Consider the following 22,191-nt stretch of genomic DNA (forward strand, 5'->3'; position numbering starts at 1 on the left):
CACTGTCCATTCCACCACCTGCATCATTGCCTCCTCCCCCACCATCATTGTCCATTTCGTCACCTCCATCATCACCTCCATCATTGCCTCCCCCACCACCATCATTGCCCATTTTATCACCTCCATCATTGCCTCCCACCACCACCATTGCCCATCACCTCCATTATTGCCTCCCTCCACCACCATCATTGCCTCCCCACCATCATTGCCTATCACCTCCATCATTGCCCATCACCTCCATCATTGCCTCCCCCACCACCATCATTGCCTCCCCACCATCATTGCCTATCACCTCCATTGCCTATCACCGCCATCATTGCCCATCACCTCCATCATTGCCTCCCCACCATCATTGCCTCCCCCACCATCATTGCCTACCACCTCCATCATTGCCCATCACCTCCATCATTGCCTCCCCCACCATCATTGCCCATCACCTCCATCATTCCCCTTCTCACCATCATTGCCCATCACCTCCATCATTGTCTCCCCTACCATCATTGCCCATCCCTTGAATCATTGCCTCCCCACACCTCCATCATTGCCTCCCCACCACCACCATCATTGCCCATCACCTCCATCATTGTCTTCCCCCCACCATCATTGCCCATCACCTCCATCATTGTCTCCCCCCACCACCATCATTGCCCATCACCTCCATCCTTGTCTCCCCCACCACCATCATTGCCCATCGCTTCCATCATTGTCTCCCCCCACCAATATCATTGTCCTTCACCACCACACACACACCTTACCGCAGCAGCAGCTTCACACACATACACACATGCAGGCACACACATACTCACACACACACACACACACACAGGCACACACACACATGCAGGCACACACACACTCTCACACACACACGCAGGCACACACACATGCAGGCACACACACACGCAGGCACATGCACACATGCAGGCACACAGCACAGCTCACCTCCCCACAGCAGCAGCTCATCCCAGCAGCCTCTTCCTCACTGGAAGCTTTGTGTCTGAGACAGCGCACTGGATGATGACGTCATCCAGCTGGGCTCTCTCAGAAAGGAAGCAGGACGCCAGGAGGTGAGCTGCTCTGTGTGAGTCTGTGTGCCTGCATGTGTGTGTATGTGTGAGGTGCTGTGTGTGTGTGTGGTGGTGGGGCTTTACATGCGGGCAGTGTTAGCTGCAGCCTGCAGCTAACGCTGCCCGCTATTAAATAGAAATGGCATTCACGCCTCTCCACGCCCATAGGGGCGTGGGTAAGCATGAATATTAATTTTGCTTTAGCAGCGGGGACAGGATCTTTTCTACAGCTGCTGCTACTGGCACAGGGTGGGCCCCCTTGACTCAGAGGCCATATAGCCACTGGGTGGGGGCCCCTGGAGCAGTGGGGGCCCTAGGCAGCTGCTGGCCAGTATGCCAGCAGGTGTCAGTGCCTGGGCCCACCAGAGAATCCTCCAGTTCTCCGGTGGGCCAGTCCGAGCCTGGACATAGTATTTGCGTAGGATAATCTGTGTTCCTCCTTACGGACATGTAAATCATGTGTCTCTTCACTGTACACTCGTGGTCAAAATTGTTGGTACCCTTCGTTTAATGACAGAAAAACCCACAATGGTCACATAAATAAATTTAATTTGACAGAAGTAATAATAAATATAAAATATATGAAAATGAACAAATGAAAGTCAGACATTGCTCTTCAACCATGATTCCACAGAATTAAAAAAATAAATAAAACTCATGAAATAGGCCTGGACAGAAATGATGGTACCCTTAAATTATTATTTTGTTGCACAACCTTTTGAGGCATTCACTGCAATCAAACAATTCCTGAAACTGTCAATGAGAATTCTGCACCTCTCAACAGGTATTTTGGCCCACTGCAAACTGCTCTCGTTGTCTCATGTTTGAGGGTTACCTTTTCCCGACAGCATGTTTCAGCTCTTTCAAAAGATGCTCATTAGGATTTAGGCCAGAGCTCATAGAAGTCTACTTCAGAAACTTCAGAATAGTCCAATATTTTCCTCTTAGCCATTCTTGGGTGTTTTAGCTGTGTGTTTTGGGTCATTATCCTGTTGCAAGACCCATGACCTGTGACTGAGGCCAAGCTTTCTGACACTGTGCAGCACATTTCTCTCTAAAATCCCTTTGTTAGTCTTGAGATTTCATTGTACTCTGCACAGATTCTAGACACCCTGTGCCAGATGCAGCAAATCAGCCCCAGAACATAACAGAGCCTCCTCCATGTTTCACAGTAGGGACAGTGTTCCATTCTTGATATGCTTCATTTTTTCATCTGAGAACATAGAATTGATGTGTCTTGCCAAAAAGTTCAATTTTTGTCTCATCTGTCCATAGTACATTCTCCCAGAAGCTTTGTGGCTTGTCTACATGTAGTTTGGCAAATTCCAGTCTGGCTTTTTTATTATTTTTTTTCAACAATGGTGTCCTACTTGGTCGTCTCCCATGAAGTCCATTTTGGCTCATAGATTTTGCCAGATGCTTTCCACCCTGGAAAGGAACCCATGAATGCTGGAGTATTGAAACACACTTTTACACAACAATAATAGAGGTTTTCCCCAATGAGCAGTGAGGCACACAGTGTGAATTTCAGTTCTAGACTTCCAACCTCCGGCACGTCAATTCGTCAATGCCAAAGCAGTAGCTGCAGCAGCAGCAGTAGAATATGGGAAAGAAGCAATTTATGTGAGTTTTTTTACATGTTTTTTAGACCAGCTTGTGCACCTGCACAACAGTGTCCAAGTCTGACACATGGTGAACGAATAGAGACGATGGTGCAGGAGTATCTAAAACTGAATATCAATACCATCAGAGAATGTTTGGACCATTTCACATTTTCAAAAATGGATGAATGGCCTGAGCTCGCCTCTCATGCCATGGAGGTTTTATCATGCCCAGCAGCCAGCGTTCTCACAGAATGTGACTTCAGCGGTGCTGGTGGTGTCCTGATGGATAAGCTCAGTCAACTGTCCCCTGAAAGTGTAGACCGCCTAACTTTCATCAAGATGAACAAGTCATGTATCTCCAAGGACTTTTGCACCCCAATTGCAGACTGTACAGACTAAGCGATGTTGCATTTTTAGTGTGCTGCATTAATATCAGGTAATTGCAATGTGTGATATCTTTTGTGTGGCTTCTTTGTCTTCTGTTGCTGCTGCTGGTGCAGATGTTAACACAAATTTGTGGAAAGGTGAACAGCCATGGTTGGTCTCCATCTGCTGGGTTGGGTGTAGTGGAAGACATGTCGAACCCTATTATACTATTTCTACACTCGTGAATTTTATGCCACTTCGATGGTGTTTGGCCCTTATTTTTTGAAATTTGAAGACTCCTGGTTGAGCATCCATCTGCTGGGTTGGCTGTAGTGGAAAATATGTCACTCCCTATTATACTGTTTCTACTGTGGTGAAACTGATGCCACTTTGTTGATGACAGACAATACTTTTTGGAAATGTGAACACTCCTGGTTGGGTGTCCATCTACTGGGTTGGCTTTAGTGGAAGATGTGTCAGTCCCTAATATACTATTTCTACTCTCATGAAATTGATGCCACTTTGTTGATGTCTGCCACTCATTTTTGGAAATGAGAACACTCCTGGTTGGGTGTCCATCTGCTGGGTTGGCTGTAGTGGAAGATGTCCCTATTATGCCATTTCTTCTCTTGTGAAACTGAAGCAACTTTGGTCATGTCAGGCACTAATTTTTTAAATTTGAAGACTCCTGATTGGGCCTCCTTCTTGTGTGCTGCCTGTAGCAGTAGGACTTTGAAGCCATCAGATTCCACATCCTTTGAGTAAACTACCAGTGTTACTAACCTTACATTTTTCTGACAATAGTAGTCTATGAAACTGATATTTGTGCCTGAGTATGGCTGAGCATAAAAGCAGGTTATGCTGTTGCATGTGGTATCAGGGCTCCCAGCACAGCAGACTTACACCGATCCCTCACCCACCTCATCTTAATTTGAAGCTCAATTCAAAGTTGTAAATTCTGTCCCAGACTCTGATACTTCTTGCATGGCTGATTGCTGCCATGCCATTCTAATGTGGGTGAACTGAGGTCACTATTCTGGAGCCTACCCCTAATTTGATGTGTTTTGGCAGCTTTTGGGAACTTTGAATGTGTTGTGTATGCGTTTGTTTTTGCCTCCCATTGACATGAATGGCATTTGGCTATGTTCAACGAATATTGGACAAATAAATCTTTGAAAATTATAAATTCAGCGATCATAATCCGAACCAAATATTGAAATATTTGCTTATGTCTATTCATAAGCTTTGTAATAAGTATTAGGTGGTGATGGCCTGTTGAAAGATATGGACACATATCTGAGTCTACAGACAACATATAGTGCTGCTGCTCTATTCTGAGACTGTTTGACTTGATACAACTGCAAACAATTTTGCTGGGCAAATTATTCTTAAATTAAACATTCAAGTGATACTTCTTTGTACTTACTTTCAACTGCCAAACTTTCTAAAAGATTGCACATATGTTTAAAAAGAAAAGGTTTAAACAAGTGGAAATGTGCACAAGTTATGTGGAAGATACTGTCACTAAAAAAAAAAACCTAAACAAAAAGAACTAATGGGAAAAAATCTAAAACCTTTTCAAAAATGTTGTCAGCCTGGAGGATCACTACAGATAATTTAGTCTCAAGTTTGTAAGCTTTGTAGAGCGATGGAAGAATAAAGACCAACTTGGATATACTTGTATGTCAAAAGTAGTATCCCTGCCTTTGATGCAGGCTTGCACAACAAGCCTGCATCTTTCCCCAAAACTTGAAGGCTGATTTAATCCATCTTGGGGAATAGCAGAGCTTTGCCCACAGCTGTCAAGCATTTAAATGAAGCTGTTAATCACTGACAATGACATTTAACACGTGTCACCGGGAACACATCATTTCTCCCGCCCATTGGTGCACCTGTGACATGATTGCAGGGAGCAAATGGTTGCCATGATAGCTGAGGGTCTGCTGATGACCCCCTTGTCTGTTATAACAACCTTGTGGCTGGCATTCATATGAGATCGTGATTTTAGCTGTAAATAGCAGTACTGACTCCCTGATATTTATAGCAGAGGTGATCTGATGATCACAGCTTCAAGAGTCCTAAGAGGTGAGCCCATATCTTTTCAAATTTTAGTTTTATAGTGTCCCACTATGAGAACTGGATACCAATTTATTCTGCTGATTTTGGTAATAGACACAAGACAAACTAACAGAAGTTTTGGGCAATACAAATTTTCAATGACTTGCATAGTTAGGCTTAGTGACTGCTGCATTATATATATATATATATATATATATATATATATATATATATATATATATATATATATTCAATGCAAAAGCACCTGCAATTTAAACAAAATGCATTCATGAAGCTTCATTCTCTGAAGAAAGCCAAAGTAGTGTCCTTTTAATCTCCATCAGGGCCGTAAGTTTCTAAATATCCTTTGTAAATGAAAGAGTGCAGATAACTGAGTCACCACAAAAAATTATATTGCGCTGTATATTTTATGTTTTCACCACTGTGTGCAAGGGCAATGTCTGGTTCTGTACTTCAATATTCTGTTGTTTTACAAGTGATCGCCCTCTTTCGTATGTATAAGTCAGCTGCAGAAGACTCTGATGAAGTGTGTATACTGAGCTATACTTAGAATTAGAAAATAATAATAATAATCTTTATTTATATAGCACTAAAATATTCTGCAGTGCTTTACAGCTTAACAGAAAAGACAAATATCCATCAAATTTAACCTATCTCAGATGTATTATAATCCTCAACAACTTTGTTCAATAGATAAGCATGAAAGTTGGCTATATTTGGAACTCTCATATAAATTGATAGAATGAACAGGGCATGCACAGCTACTTCTCCACTAACGGTAGCTCTATGTATGACCTACTTTCATGAGACAGGTACAGGGATTTGCATCAATTGGATATCTATGACAGCCGCTCTATGAAAAGAATACTAACAACCACTCTGTGTAAGACCTACATTCTTAAGATAGGAGGTGCAGATCCTGATTACGGGATTTGCATCAAATGGATATCTCTGGTATATCCTGTGTATATGCCATAAACATCAGAGGTAGGTAAAACCAAGTGGTGTAACTAGAGTCCTTTGGGCCCTGGTGCAAGCTTTGGACCAGACACTCCTATCTTGGTTTATATATGTCCTGCATCCTCGTATATACTTCTGTCCTCCCAGCCCCATCCTGCTATATATTCCGTCTGTCTGTCTGTCTGTCTGTCTGTCTGTCTGTCTGTCTTTCTGTCTGTCTGTCTGTCTGTCTGTCTGTCTGTCCTGGAAATCACTCCATATAAGGTATGGTCTACAAACAGGATACCTTATATGGAGTGGTCGGCGGTTTGTAGACCATACCTTATATGGAGTGGTCGGCGGTTTGTAGACCATACCTTATATGGAGTGGTCGGCGGTTTGTAGACCATACCTTATATGGAGTGGTCGGCGGTTTGTAGACCATACCTTATATGGAGTGGTCGACGGTTTGTCGGGCGGCCTCGACCAATCAGAGATGGGCACAGCATGGCGACGATGATGTCATAATGGTTGCCATGGCGACGATGATGTCATAAAGGTTGCCTCGACCAATCAGCGACGGGCACAGTCTGCCGCGAATCACATACTACGGGGACATGCATATTCTACGGGGACATGCATATCGGCCTCGACCAATCAGAGACGGGCACAGCATGGCGACGATGATGTCATAAAGGTTGCCTCGACCAATCAGCGACGGGCACAGTCTGCCGTGAATTCGCCTCGACCAATCAGCGACGAGCACAGTATCGACGTAGATGTCATAATGGTTGCCATGGCGACGATGTCATAAAGGTTGCCTCGACCAATCAGCGACGGGCACAGTCTGCCGTGAATTCTGGAATCATCATTGTCCATATACTACGGGGACACGCATATTCTAGAATACCCGATGCATTAGAATCGGGCCACAGTCTAGTATATATATATATATATATATATATATATATATATATATTCCCCATCCTGGTATACTGTATATGTCCCTTATCCTCAGCCCCATCCTGGTATATACAGCTCTGGCAAAAATTAAGAGACCACTACATCAAAACCCTGTCATGGGCAGCCCAATCTCCAAACCTGAACCCGATTGAAAACCTCAGGAATGTAATCAAGAGGATGATGGATAGTCACAAGCCATCAAACAAAGAAGAACTGCTTACATTTTTGCACCAGAAGCAGTGTGAAAGACTGGTGGAAAGCATGCCAAGACGCATGAAAGCTGTGATTAAAAATCATGGTTATTCCACAAAATATTGATTTTTGAACTGTTCCTGAGCGAAAACATTAGTATTTGTGTTTCTAAATGATTATGAACTTGTTTTCTTTGCATTATTTGAGGTCTGAAAGTACTGTTGTTGTTTTTTTGGCTATTTTTCTTTGTCATAAAAAAATACAAAATTTCTTGCTTGGAACGTCGGAGATATGTTGCCAGAAGTTTATAGAATAATAAAGCAATTTACATTTTACTCAAAAATATACATATAAAGAGAAAAATCAGACAAAAAACATTTGGCAGTGGTCTCTTAATTTTTGCCAGAGCTGTATATCCCACATCCTGGTATACAGTGGCATGAAAAAGTTTGGGCACCCCTTGTCAAAATTACTGTTATTGTGAACAGTTAAGCAAGTTGAAGATTAAATGATCTTACTGTATGTAATTCATCTTCTATCCTGTCGGCTCCTGCAGTGATTTTACAGAACTCTACCAACTTCTCTTCTATCTCTGTATGCAATATAAATACTTATATATATGTGTGTGTGTGTCACTGACATCTCTTTCTATTTCTCTCTCTCTCTCTCTCTCTCTCTATATATATATATATATATATGTATGTATTCTATGTGTGTATATTGATTCTATCTATTCTATTTTACTGTAGCAGCAAATGAATTACCGGCTTTTCAAAGGACACCGGTGCATAAAAATCGGACAGCACTCGCATGGTCCGAGTGCTGTGCGATTCTTCTCTCGCGTTCATTGACTTGCAGTGGCGAGTTTCGTCAAAGATATGCAGCAAATCACAGCATGCTGCGATTTTTTTCTCAGTCCAGTTTCAACTGAGAAAAAAATCACAGATGATTTTTTATCGGATTGCGCTCAACCGTTTTTCTCACAAATGAGTATGAACCCTTTAGCACTGTATGGAAGAGATAAAATACTCTAATTAATATGTTTCTGCTATATTAATATTGAAATACATACATACAAGTCATATATATATATGGCCTTTTTCATCTCAATGGATTTATTTATTCAAGTTTATTTGTAATAAAATATTTTATTATATTTTAGATCAACCTGTTGGAAACATGGAGTTTTGATAAATTGCTATACTGTTTTAATTATTTAGGTATTGCATTAAAAATACATTTTATTTATTAGTAGGCCTATTGTGTATGTGAGCTTTAATAACTTTGGTCTTTTCTGATAATTTGTAATGTGCAAACTTTCCACTTCAGATATCATAATGCTGCATAATACTGATATAAGTCCAGAGGGAAATCTAAAGAAAGTATTTCTGGAGCTGGATCTAGGCAGGTTTAATCATAATTCCACTGAAAGGCTTCCTGGGACCTTGATAGAATTAAATAAGTACAATATTTCAACATATTAAAGTGCATATATAAACATGAAAGACATTTTCCCCAGGGAAGAAATACACTAAGACTCACAAGACAAGGTCAGCAAAATCCATGATTGTATATCTGTTACAAGATTGTTTGTCTATATGTTTTCTCACCTTAGGCTTGCTGAAACAATTTCTAAAAATGACCTTTGCCGTTGCACTTTGACATTCTGTCTATTTATTGCTGTTATTTTAGTTATTATGTTTTTATCTTTATGATATTAATATTTGTATAATTTTAAAATGTTTAGGCTCCAGGTAAAATATTGAAATGACTGTAAGCATTTTCTATATTTATCTAGCAACTAGCAAAAAATATTTATAAATTTTGTGGCAATTTATATGTATCACAGAAAGCACAAAAAAATAATACAATCAGTCTGAGTACTAGAACTAGAGAAGTACACTTGGAATGCATGACTTCTAATAAAGGTCTGATCGTAAGAACTAGGTATAAATTTTCTCAAGAATAAAATATATTTACCTAAAGTAAAATCCTGTGTACTATTTTTTATTTAAGCATTGTAGATGAAATTGTTCATATATAAAACGTACAGTCCAAAAACAAGGAACATATGTAAGTCATTGTGTGGATGTCTAATGACAATTAGACATGTGTGAACGTGCTCTTTGATACTTGGTTATCACTTGAGAATCATGGTGCTCAGATGTACTTGTCCCTTGGTGAGTAATGGGCAGTGCTCTATGTAAAACTCAAATCCCCGCCTGCATTTTTGGGACCTGTTACACAGCCAATAAGCATGTGGGTATTACCTGCACGTCACTGTAATGCCATCTTGGTTGCAGCATTAATGTGATTGTCTGGCTGTGTGACATCATCAGAGCTTAGATAAGAACAGATGCTGCCCGATTCGGCACACTGACGCTATTGTACAGCACTGCTACACTTCGTATTGGAGGGAGAGAGTGCTTGTCTGAGTCTGTGTGTGCACAGTATAATAAATAAAAATATAATGAATCAGGGGCCTGTAGTGTTGATGCTGGTGCTGAAGCCATTATACTAATAGTCCTTCTAAGGACCATTTGGTTCCTTTTCTATTTGAATCACATACAGTCTGCAGTTAGCCTAGGGAAGGAGAGAGAGTCGCAGGAGCAGGGAAAGTGTCAGAATCCAGTCTGTAAACAGTGATTAGGACTGTGCAGTTTGTTGGCAAATATATAGCTGCAGATTTTTTTTGTGGGTGGTGACAAAATTGAATATACTTCGATCCATTGAGTATTTTGAGATCTGTTTTACTTTTTTGTCTCATATAACACTCCAAAAAGTCATTTAAAAATTTCCCTGGGATAAATTTCTAACCCATACACTATTCTGTGTTCTAGATGATTTTTTTTAATAAATAACACTCCAAAAAAATGTTTAAAATTTTGCAGGATTACATTTCTAACCCATAAAGTATTACGTGGTCTGGGGTACATTTCATTTGATCAATAAAATGTACATATCCATGGTACATATCTGGAATATCTAACAAAAAAGCCTTAAAAAAATTAGCTGCAATACATTTCTCATTCATACAATATACTGTGGTCTGGATAAATGTCCATGATATTACCTAACACTACAAAAAAAGCATTTAAAAAATTGGTCTGGGGTATATTTCCTGTGATCTATAAAACTGAGAAAAAGAATTATACATTTTTGTAGTGTTCCATTTCTCAGCCGTACAGTACTACATAGTCTGGGTGCATTTCTGTGATCTATAAAACTGAGAAAAAACATTTAAAATTTTTGTAGGGTTACATTTCTCAATCACACAGTATTACGTGGTCTAGGCACACTTCTGTTATCTCTTAAACAGAGAAAAAGTGTGAAAATATTTTGTAGTGTTACATTTCTCAGCTACACAGTATTACGTGGTCTGGGGTACATTTTTGGAATTTATATCACTCTAAAAATGTGTTTTTTTTTACTATACTCAATTAGTCATTCATACAGTGTAACATGCTTAGTGGGTGAAAAAGATGGCAGAATCACGCAAGACTCTTGAGGTAGTGACCAGAGGAATATTGAAGCAGAGGTGCCAGGAGCCTGTTTTCCTGATCTGGCCAATATCCCAGACCCACTAAAGCCCAAACCGAGGCCGCATCCTTTAATGCTGGGGTTCTTTTGGACTGCAGGTGGGAGAGCCAGGATTCAGGAACTGGTAAGCAGACTGTTGGGTCTAGGCTGTTTGAAAAACACTAGGATACAAACCATGACCAGGTCTGGACAAATGTTATCAGGCCTGCTAGCCATATAAGAAACAGAGTTGGCATCCCGGGAGTGGTAATTACTTACTTCCATCAGCGGAGAAGGGGGTTCATTGAAGATTGTGACCTGACATCACATCTCGTTCAACCATTGGGCAGTAGAGACAGAACACTTGCCTCCAAGATGGCTGATGGAGGGCAACATCGTTGGTATGCAGAAGGTGTGATCCATGAAGGAAAGGAGCATGATGAACTCTTCTTGAGAAATGAATGGGCAAGGGAGAGGCTTCTTACAGCAGCTCAAGACAGGGGCTACCATAACCTCCAAGAGATTGTACTGCCTGAGAGATCGTATCTCCTATGTGTGAGCAGCCAATGGTGCAGGTTAAACAGGGGGCTGTTTTCCATTTATATATGTTAGGGGCTCCAAAACTACATGACACAGGACCACTTACAGCCCATACATCTGGAAATCTGACTCCAGGAAGCAGTTGGAGGCAGTCCCCCCAAACTCAAGAAGAAGAAGAGGACACATGAAGATGATTACTCTATTACTCTGCTTATAATGTTTTTCTGGCTTTGTACTTTGTGAGTGTAGACGTACAGCAAGTACACTTTTAAAATATTTGAATGAGGCCTGCCAGTTTTTGCCTTTCAGGGATCTATGGATGACCATCCACCTTAATCTTTTTTCCTGGCTTTGTACTTTGTGCAAAGCTTTTATGAGTGTAGGAGTACAGCAAGCACACTTTAAAAATAATTGAGTGAACCTTACCAGTTTTTGCCTTTCAGTGGTCAATGGATGAACCTCCTCATGATTTTTGAAAAACTAGGAGAACATGAGTCTTCATATATTAAAAACAATGTAATTTATTAGTACCAAAAACATGATAAAAATATATAATAATAAATATGTACAGATTCAATTAAATATTGCATTCATATGGATAAGATTTTAACCCTAAAGGTGACAATAATAAGTGGCCGCCAACCTGAACACATGTAATACAGCACTGACAATGATGTCAAAAATAGACAATATTATATATATATATATATATATATATATATATATATATATATATAGTCATAAGATTTAATCCTGAAATTCCTCAAGGAAGCAACTGCTACGCTCGCAAAACGCGCATCAGAGTGGGTGGTCGCCCCCTGGACTGTACTGAATCAGAGACACTAATATGGGTAATTGACTCCATACTTATTTCATGTTTTTTACATTTCTCTGAACAGCGCTGCATTTTGAGTGACATATGATGCCTTTCTAGTCTATATTTGCCATATGATCTGACTTGGATCACACAGTTACCTTTGCCCCACTATATGTGGAGCATACACTTATAATTTTTTTCAGGATTAAATCTTATCGCTATATACAGTACAGACCAGAAGTTTGGACACACCTTCTCATTTAAAAATGTTTCTGTATTTTTCATGACTATGACTATGAAAATTGTACATTAACACTGAAGGCATCAAAACTATGAATTAACACATGTGGAATTATATACTTAACAAAAAAGTGTGAAACAACTTAAATTATGTCTTATATTCTAGGTTCTTCAAAGTAGCCACCTTTTGCTTTGATGACTGCTTTGCACATTCTTGGCATTCTCTTCAAGAGGTAGTCACCGGGAATGGTCTTCCAATTTTGAAGGAGTTCCCAGAGATGCTTTGCACTTGTTGGCCCTTTTGCCTTCACCCTGCGGTCCAGCTCACCCCAAACCATCTCAATTTGGTTCAGGTCTGGTGACTGTGGAGGCCAGGTCATCTGGCGTAGCACCCCATCACTCTCCTTCTTGGTCAAATAGCCCTTACACAGCCTGGAGGTGTGTTTGGGGCCATTGTCCTATTGAAAAATAAATGATGGTCCATCTAAACGCAAACTGGATGGAATAGCATGCCGCTGCAAGATGCTGTGGTAGCCATGCTGGTCACATTTTTGTGACCTATTCTCTGTAAGGTTCAGGTTGCCTGCACTATGGTGTATTCTTTATATTTCTTTATATCCTACAATTAAGAAATAAAAAAATAAAAAAATATTAATTTGATAATGATGCATCCATAAAAGTCACACCATTCAAAATACAATGCTCAAAAAAATAAAGGGAGCACTTGAACAAAAGAATGTAACTCCAAGTAAATCAAACTTCTGTGAAACCAAACTGTCCACTTAGGAAGCAACACTGTTTGACTATCAATTCATCATGCTGTTGTGCAAATAGAATAGACAACAGATGGAAATTATTGGCAATTATCAAGACACACTCAATAAAGGAGTCGTTCTGCAGGTGGGGACCACAGACCACATCTCTGTACCAATGTTTTCTGGCTGATGTTTTGGTCACTTTTGAATGTTGGTTGTGCTTTCACACTCATGGTAGCATGAGATGGACTTTACAACCCACACAAGTAGCTCAGGTAGTGCAGCTCATCCAAGATGGCACATCAATGCGAGCTGTGACAAGAAGGTTTGCTGTGTTTTTCAGCTTAGTGTCCAGAAGTTGGAGGTGCTACCAGGAGACAGGCCAGTACACCAGGAGATGTGGAGGGGGCCGTAGGAGGACAATAACCCAGCAGCAGGACTGCTACCTCAGCCTTTATGCAAGGAGGAACAGGAGGAGCAGTGCCAGAGCCCTGCAAAATGACCTCCAGCATGCCACAAATGTGCATGTGTCTGCACAAAGGTTAGAAACTGACTCCATGAGGATGGTCTGAGTGCCCAACATCCACAGTTGGGGGTTGTCCTCACAGCCCAACACCGTACACTCACTGGCCACTTTATTAGGTACACCTGTCCAACTTCTTGTTAACACTTAATTTCTAATCAGCCAATCACATGGCGGCAACTCAGTGCATTTAGGCATGTAGACATGGTCAAGACAATCTCCTGCAGTTCAAACCGAGCATCAGTATGGGGAAGAAAGGTGATTTGAGTGCCTTTGAACGTGGCATGGTTGTTGGTGCCAGAAGGGCTGGTCTGAGTATTTCAGAAACTGCTGATCTACTGGGATTTTCACGCACAACCATCTCTAGGGTTTACAGAGAATGGTCCGAAAAAGAAAAAAAATCCAGTGAGCGGCAGTTCTGTGGGCGGAAATGCCTTGTTGATGCCAGAGGTCAGAGGAGAATGGGCAGACTGGTTCGAGCTGATAGAAAGGCAACAGTGACTCAAATCGCCACCCGTTACAACCAAGGTAGGCCTAAGAGCATCTCTGAACGCACAGTGCGTCGAACTTTGAGGCAGATGGGCTACAGCAGCAGAAGACCACACCGGGTACCATTCCTTTCAGCTAATAACAGGAAACTGAGGCTACAATTTGTACAAGCTCATCGAAATTGGACAGTAGAAGATTGGGAAAACGTTGCTTGGTCTGATGAGTCTCGATTTCTGCTGCGACATTCGGATGGTAGGGTCAGAATTTGGCGTAAACAACATGAAAGCATGGATCCATCCTGCCTTGTATGGAGCATCTTTGGGATGTGCAGCCGACAAATCTGCGGCAACTGTGTGATGCCATCATGTCAATATGGACCAAAATCTCTGAGGAATGCTTCCAGCACCTTGTTGAATCTATGCCACGAAGAATTGAGGCAGTTCTGAAGGCAAAAGGGGTCCAACCCGTTACTAGCATGGTGTACCTAATAAAGTGGCCGGTGAGTGTACATTTGCCACAGAACACCAGAAATGGCAAATTCGCCACTGCTGCCTTGTGCTCTTCACAGATGAAAGCAGGTTCACACTGAGCACATGTGACAGATGTGACAGTCTGGAGACACCATGATGAGTGATCTGCTGCCTGCAAGATCCTTCAGCAGGATCTGTTTGGCAGTGGGTCAGTAATGGTGTGGGGTGGCATTTATTTGGAGGACCGCACAGCCCTCCATCTGCTTGCCAGAGATATCCTGACTGCCATTAGGTACCAAGAAGAAATCCTCAGGCCCCGTTGTGAGACCATATGCTCCTCCAGTTGGCCCTGGGTTCCTCTTAATGCAGAACAATGCCAGACCTCATGTGGCTGGAGTGTGTCAGCAGTTCCTGCAAGATGAAGGCATTAAAGCTATGGACTGGCCCGCCCATTCCCCAGACCTGAATCTGATAGAACACATTTGGGACATTATGTTTCGCACCATCCACCAATGTCATGTTGCACCACTGCTGCCTCATCAGGAGCATGCCCAGGCATTGTAGGGAGGTCATACAGGCACGTGGAGGCCACACACACTACTGAGCATCATTTCCTTGTCTTGAGGCATTTTCACTGAAGTTGGATCAGCCTGTAGCTTCATTTTCCACTTTGATTTAGAGCATCATTCCAACTCCAGACCTCCATTAGTTGGAAATTAGTTGTGACTTACGTTGATCATTTTTAGGTTTTATTGTTCTCAACACATTCCACTATGTATTGAATAGAGAGATTTACAACTGGAATATTTAATTCAGTGATATCTAAGATGTGGGTTTGTAGTGTTCGCTTTAATCTTTTGAGCAGTGTATATAATGAATTAACCTATAAGCTGTGCAAAAAAGGAAACATATGAATTTTCTTAACTGCTCTAAAAATGCCACAATAAATAATCAAAATGTGTACTTCACTGCAGCTTGTGCTTTTGCATTCAGATGCCATGTCATGCAGGTGGTGCTCAGGTAAAGAACATTTATGCCTCGCTTCAGTCTCTGATGGCATAGAGTGCAAACCACCCATGTCTTGTCAGCGAGCTCCTTTGAGCTGGCATTGGTGTACTCAGTTCATTGCTGCAGTGGCCAGTAGCAGCCATCGTACTGGCTAGGGGATGCATGTGTTGCTTTTGCGCTCTGCTCCCTCTGCTGCTCTTCAACTGACCACCACCTAGTCTTCTGAACTGTCCATGTCAATCAGATGGCCTTGACTCCATGTGTATTCTAGGACCTCATCATCCACCATCGCATGGCATCATCACACCTGTCACACCTCCAGCTCATCCTAAACCTCCTGCTCCACTTGGACCTCCGCCTACTGGCTCATGATTATATTTTTTCTTTTTTATATTTTCTGTTATTTTAAGTAATGTCCCTGTCCACATTTGTTTGCAAAATAATTGTCCTCCTCTTACCCCTATTTAGCTTCCTTTTGAATCCCACTAGCCCTTACTATGACTATTTTACAGCCACTTTAACCCCTTAGTGACAGTGCCTATTTGGTACTTAATGACAAAGCCAAATTTTTATATAATTCTGACCATTGTCAGTTTATGAGGGTATAGCTCTGGAACGATTCAATGCATATCACTGATTCTGAGATTGTTTTTTGTGACAGATTGTGCTTCATGTAAGTGGTAAAATTCCTTCAATACAACTTGTGTTTATTTATGAAAAAATGGAAATTTGGCAAAAATTAAGAAAATTTTGCAATTTTAAAAATTTCATTTTTGTACTCTTAAATCAGAGAGAGGTGTCACACAAAACAGTTAATAAATAACATTTCACACATGTTAACTTTACATCAACACAATTTTGGAATCATAATTTTTTTTGTTAGGACATTATAAGGGTTAAAAGTTGACCAGCAATTTCTCATTTTTCTAACAAAATTTACAAAGCCATTTTTTTAAGGAACAACCTCACACGAAGTGAGTTTGGGGGTTAATATAACAGAAAATACCCAAAAATTACATCGTTCTAAAAACTGCAGCCTTCAAAGTGCGCAAAACCACATTCATGAAGTTTATTAACCCTTCAGGTGCTTCACGAGAACTAAAGCAATGTGGAAGGAAAAAATGAACATTTACTTTATTCACAAAAAAATTATTTTGGAACCAATTTTTTTATTTTTTCAAGGGTATCAGGATAAAATGGAGCACACAATTTGTTATGCAATTTCTCCTGAGTGCAACGATACCCCATTTGTGGGGAAATGCAAAGTTTGGGTGCATGGCAGGGCTCAGAAGGGAGGGAGCACCATTTGACTTTTTGAACGCAAAATTGGCTGGACTCAATGGTGGCGATTGCAACACAGGGGTCAGTAAAACCTGACCTGAATCATGTTTTCTGGGGTCTTAGCTACCCTGCTAGCCGAGAACCCAGAGAAATTCTGACTCTGGGGGGCACTATACCCTTATTCCTCAGTACCATTAAAAAGTGGCACAGTGGTTTAAGAACCCTTAACTGACGCCGTTAAAAAGCGTATTGAAGGTTGTTAAGGGGTTAAAGTGCTAAAGTTCAGATCCCCATTGATTTCTATTGGGTTTGGAGTCAAGTTCGTGCCCGAATCAAACTTTTAACTTTTGTTTGGCTGAACCCAGCAAACCCGAGTTTCGAGCATCCATGGATTCGCTCATCACTACCAGCAATAGCTTAGAAATTTCAGAAATCTCGGGCCAACAATTGTTTTTTTTCCCCTGGCTGAATTTGAAAACTGCAGCATTTTATAAAAACTGCAGGATGTCAATTCTTTCAACATTTTTCCAGCATTTTTTTCACTATAGAATGCAATAAGAATGAGCAAAAACGTTGCAAAAAACATAACTCTGCACTTTTGTTGTGTTTATGCTTCTTTTTGGGGGTACAAAATTAAGTTTTTTAAACATATACTGTAGACATATGACAAATAAAAGCTACATAAAAATGCAGGAAAAATGCACCAACAATGTATCAAATAAAGCAGCAAATATGCAGCAAAACCTGCTTTTTGAAATTGGCTTCTTTACTGCCAAGATAGCAGGTTTTATCTGCAGAAAAAAAACAACAAAAATGCAGCATGTGAACATAGCCTAAGGCCGGCGTCACACTGGCGAGTTTTACGGACGTAAGAGCGCAGAAACTACGTCCGTAAAACTCGCATAACATACGGCACAATTATTCTCAATGGGGCTGCTCCTATTAGCCGTATATTACGGTTCAGTATTATACGGCTTTCTACGGCCATACAAAATCGCAGCATGCTGCGTTTGTCAGCGTACTGCGCAAAAAAATCGCCAATGAAAGTCTATGGGGGCGTGAAAAATACGGATTCCACACTGACCAGCAGTGTGACTTGCGAGAAATACGCAGCGGTGTTAGTGAAAAGTCGGTAATTCAATTGCCGGCTTTTAATTTCTCCTGCACAAACCCGACAGGATATGAGACATGGTTTACATACAGTAAACCATCTCATATCCCCTTTTTTTTTGCATATTCCACATTACTAATGTTAGTAGTGTGTATGTGCAAAATTTCAGCGCTGTAGCTGCTGAAATAAAGGGTTAAATGGCGGAAAAAATTGGCGTGGGCTCCCGCGCAATTTTCTCCGCCAGAATGGTAAAGCCAGTGACTGAGGGCAGATATTAATAGCCAGGAGAGGGTCCATGGTTATTGGCCCCCCCGTGGCTACAAACATCTGCCCCCAGCCACCCCAGAAAAGGCACATCTGGAAGATGCGCCAATTCTGGCACTTGGCCACTCTCTTCCCACTCCCTGTAGCGGTGGGATATGGGGTAATGAAGGGTTAATGCCACCTTGCTATTGGAAGGTGACATTAAGCCAGATTAATAATGGAGAGGCGTCAATTATGACACCTATCCATTATTAATCCAATTGTAGGAAAGGGTTAAAAAACACACACACACATGATTTAAAAGTATTTTAATGAAAAAAACACAGCGGTTGTTGTAATAATTTATTGTACTCTCAGTCCATCAGGAACACCCTCGCTTGGAAAAATAATAAACGCACAAGATACATACCTTCTGCTGTCAGGTCAGGTCCCACGAAGTAATCCATCTGAAGGGGTTAACTAATATTACAGGCAGAGCTGCGATAATCCACTCGCTCTGCCTGTAATCCCCGGGTGCTGAAAGGAAAGCAGTGATCTATACTTACATTCAGTTGCGGTGATGCGCCCCTGCTGGATGTTCTCATGAACTGCAGCCTGGGAACTTTTTCCCACGCTACAGGTCATATGAGGACATCCACCAGGGGGCGCATCACCGCGACTGAAGGAAATGTAGGTCAATGACCTATAGTTACCTTCAGTCGCGGTGATGCGCCCCCTGGTGGATGTCCTCATATGACCTGTAGCGTGGGAAAAAGTTCCCAGGCTGCAGTTCATGAGAACATCCAGCAGGGGCGCATCACCGCAACTGAATGTAAGTATAGATCACTGCTTTCCTTTCAGCACCCGGGGATTACAGGTACGAGCGAGCGGTTTATCGCAGCTCTGCCTGTAATATTAGTTAACCCCTTCAGATGGATTACTTCGTGGGACCTGATCTGACAGCAGAAGGTATGTATCTTGTGCGTTTATTATTTTTCCAAGCGAGGGTGTTCCTGATGGACTGAGAGTACAATAAATTATTACAACAACCGCTGTGTTTTTTTCATTAAAATACTTTTAAATCATGTGTGTGTGTGTTTTTTAACCCTTTCCTACAATTGGATTAATAATGGATAGGTGTCATAATTGACGCCTCTCCATTATTAATCTGGCTTAATGTCACCTTCCAATAGCAAGGTGGCATTAACCCTTCATTACCCCATATCCCACCGCTACAGGGAGTGGGAAGAGAGTGGCCAAGTGCCAGAATAGGCGCATCTTCCAGATGTGCCTTTTCTGGGGTGGCTGGGGGCAGATGTTTTTAGCCACGGGGGGGCCAATAACCAAGGACCCTCTCCTGGGTATTAATATCTGCCCTCAGTCACTGGCTTTACCATTCTGGCGGAGAAAATTGCGCGGGAGCCCACGCCAATTTTTTCCGCCATTTAACCCTTTATTTCAGCAGCTACAGCGCTGAAATTTTGCACATACACACTACTAACATTAGTAGTGTGGAATATGCAAAAAAAATGGGGATATGAGATGGTTTACTGTATGTAAACCATGTCTCATATCCTGTCGGGTTTGTGCAGGAGAAATGAGAAGCCGGCAATTGAATTACCGGCTTTTAACACATATCGCGCTGAATGAAATCTAAATACAGAATATATATATATGTGTCTCAATGACATATATATATATATATATATACTGTATATATGTTTTCCCGAACATTTGAGCACATAAATCCATTAGATGTCGGTTTTGCAAGCCTGCGCGAAAATCTCGCAGTACGGATGCCATACGGATTACATACGGAGGATGCCATGCGCAAAATACGCTGACACACCCTGACTACGGATCACTATTTTGGGAACATTTCACCGTATTTCGGCCGTATTACGGCCGTAAAATACGGACCGTATTGTCTTACGCCGAGTGTGACGCCGGCCTAATACTGATCAAAAACTACAGTAAGAAGCTTAGTAAGTGATCCTAATTTGTGCTGATCTAAGACTGGGCAGCATAGAACTGCCATGGCAGTCTTCACACAACTAATGAGCATCTCAGGCTTTCCAACTATCTAATTTAATAACATATTTTGCACTTTTTTGCTAATTTAATGGTATATTAAGTGGAGGAGACAAATATAATTTAAATTAACCCTAGAATGCGTTACATCTGAAATATACACTTTCACATGACCAGGGCCTTTTAGGCCATTTTGCAAATCATATGGAGGAACTCAAATAAATAACTTTTGCAAGTTTATTTCAAAATTGCAAATGAAGATATGAAAAATGCACTAAAGTGATTTTGCAGAAAATAGCAAAAAAGTAAGGTCCGTGTTACCCATTCTAGAGTCAATATTTTACATTTAGGGAGTTCAGCCACTGGTCGACCTTGGTATTCACAAAAATAAACATGTGTAGGAAACTTCAGAGATGCATTTCCAGAGAACAAATCATTGATGAAACAATGAAGAATGTATGACAATTAGTGTTGAGCATTCCGATACCGCAAGTATCGGGTATCGGCCGATACTTGCGGTATCGGAATTCCGATACCGAGATCCGATACTTTTGTGGTATCGGGAATCGGTATCGGGATTAATATCAATGTGTAAAAGAAAGAATTAAAATAAAAAATAGGGATATACTCACCTCTCCGGCGGCTCCTGGACTTTACCGCCGTAACCGGGAGCCGTTGTACCTAAGAATGCGCGCTTGAAGGGCCTTAGATGACGTCACGGCGCTCTGATTGGTCCGTAGCGGTCGCGTGACCGCTACGCGACCAATCAGAAGCTGCGGACGTCTTCTAAGGTATTTCAAGTGCTTGAAAGACCTTAGGTGACGTCACGGCTTTGTGATTGGTCGCGTAGCGGTCACGCGACCGCTACGGACCAATCAGAGCGCCGTGACGTCATCTAAGGCCCTTCAAGCGTGCATTCTTAGGTACAACGGCTCCCGGTTACGGCGGTAAAGTCCAGGGAGCATCAGAGGGTGAGTATATCCCTATTTTTTTATTTTAATTCTTTCTTTTACACATTGATATGGATCCCAGGGCCTGAAGGAGAGTTTCCTCTCCTTCAGACCCTGGGAACCATACAGGATACCGTCCGATACTTGGTGTCCCATTGACTTGTATTGGTATCGGGTATCGGTATCGGATTAGATCCGATACTTTGCCGGTATCGGCCGATACTTTCCGATACCGATACTTTCAAGTATCGGACGGTATCGCTCAACACTAATGACAATGTTTTGGCTGATAAGGATCCAGTAGAAAATCTGCTCTATAAAAATTGCCCATAAGAAAAGAGTTATCCATGTTAGGAAAACTTTGTAAAGAACCCCTGAGTGCACACATAGTATAAACAGATTGTAGTTAGCTCCAATTAAGGCAAAGAAAAAATAATGGAGGTTATCTAATGTAAACAGTCTTTTTCCTCTAAACTTGAGTGATGTTTTTAAAAAAATCACCTTAAATTAAATTGAGAAGGATTCTGAACACTTGGATAGAATTGTGCAACAAAAGAGCGTCTTCCAGCACATTCAATATATTTATCTAAATATCCCCCTTATTACTAGTGCTTTAATAGAAAATTATTACCAAGTGTTTATTACTGATTTCTATTGTACACTGGGAATATATTCTAAGTTGCGCAGAATGCAATGCATTACACCATCAATCACTATTATAAGTGGAATTTACCTTGACTGTCTAGTTCTTTGTCTACCAAAAACATACTGTTATAGAGTATTCTGAACAAAGAGAAACTTTTTTTGCATGTCAAGTGAGTAGAAGCTAAAAATTCTGCATATTGTTGTAAATCTTAATAAACTTAGTCTGGAAATTTAAATATCATGCACCAAGAAATGTCTACAGGGCAAATGACACAGATGTTTTCTAGTGTCTGCATATCCAATTCAACTCAATTTCTGAAATCGTTGAGGTATAGGTGAAATAGTTTTGGGTGTATCCT

General features: G+C 41.2%; 1 protein-coding gene across 2 annotated transcripts in view; it reads left to right on the forward strand.

The window, feature by feature from the left end:
* Nucleotides 1-22,191, forward strand: part of CSMD1 (CUB and Sushi multiple domains 1) — a 2,858,343-nt gene that overhangs the window by 386,931 nt on the left and 2,449,221 nt on the right. The gene's annotated exons all lie outside the window — the stretch shown is intronic.

This window comes from Ranitomeya variabilis, chromosome 2 (assembly GCF_051348905.1).
Source record: "Ranitomeya variabilis isolate aRanVar5 chromosome 2, aRanVar5.hap1, whole genome shotgun sequence".
Classification (NCBI taxonomy): domain Eukaryota; kingdom Metazoa; phylum Chordata; class Amphibia; order Anura; family Dendrobatidae; genus Ranitomeya; species Ranitomeya variabilis.